This window comes from Microtus ochrogaster, chromosome 16, assembly GCF_000317375.1.
Source record: "Microtus ochrogaster isolate Prairie Vole_2 chromosome 16, MicOch1.0, whole genome shotgun sequence".
Classification (NCBI taxonomy): Eukaryota; Metazoa; Chordata; class Mammalia; order Rodentia; family Cricetidae; genus Microtus; species Microtus ochrogaster.
Genome location: NC_022018.1, coordinates 10,801,200 through 10,802,452, shown reverse-complemented (window position 1 = coordinate 10,802,452; position 1,253 = coordinate 10,801,200).

The window sequence follows — 1,253 nt, the reverse complement described above, 5'->3', positions numbered from 1 at the left end:
ATACATAATAAATAAATAAATATTTAAAAAAAAATAAAGTGCAAAACGAGAATCATCTGTGGCTACACAGTCTGAGCTCCGTGCGACTGTAAATTATTATCGCATAGAGGGGGAAACCCTGCAGTGTTATAAATCTTCTACAGGGCTAATCGGCCGACTAAGACGTAAGTGATTGCAGAGGGCTGACCTGTTGCAGGTCCAGCCTAATCATCCTGGACTAATTTTGGTCCCCTAGAGAACTGTTTAATGCCCACCTCTCTGTTTACCGCCTTGTGACTGTAAAATGTCTTTGTAAAATGTACAGACCCCTTAGTTTCTACTGACTCAAGACTAAAAAACTGTCATCCGAGAAGATCTAAGGCCTGTAAGAGCACCACCCCCCACCACCCCCTGCTGTAACTTGCCTATTTGATGTTTAACCAATACATTGGAAAAATGCTTTGATTTATAACTTTCTTTGTTCTGTTACTGTGAAACTTCCTGAGGGCCATTGAAACAGCTCTGCGTAAAGTTTCTTGCACCAAACCTGACAACCTGAATTCCATCCCTAGACCTGGTATGGGGTACCCACCAGAGAAGACTACTTGACATGGGTTTAAGCCAATAGAAAGTCTTTATTAGCTAACTGTTGACTACACTGGGTGTTCAGGATCCCAGTGTAGCTGAGCCTTTCTCAGGGTGAGCTTTTAAGCACAAAAACCGTGTCCTGGCTTGACATGCTTCAGTTAACAAGAGCAGTTAGGAAGAGGTGGAACTACATACAGAAGTCAAAAAGCAAGGTTAGTACATTTAGAGATTTTCCCAGAACTCCAGACTTGGATGGATTAGGTCTTTGTTTTCGTTTTTTGCAGGTGGTACGGTCTACCTGCTGAACTCTATGGCCTGACTCCTTACAAGGATGACCTCAAGCTCGGTGTATAGCTGAGAATGATGGTAGAGTTTTGATCCTTCTGCCTCCACCATCCTAGCAGTGGGATTACAGGCATGAGCCGCCTCGCCTGGCCCTTTCCCAGTGTGTTTCTGACAGCCAGCTGAATTTAGGCACTACTAGGCCCCCATATACATTGGAAAACACAGAAGCGAAGATGATCTAACTGCAGACTCCCTCCCCAGCCACATTTCCTGGAGCTTGACAATAAGCTTGCCTCTTTCCCCAACCCCCATCCATCCGAGGCCATGAGCTTAGCTTCCCCTGCAACTTGAAGCTCCTAGACACACTTGAGTGCTCTAGAGCTGTCCTCTCCTGGCCTTTT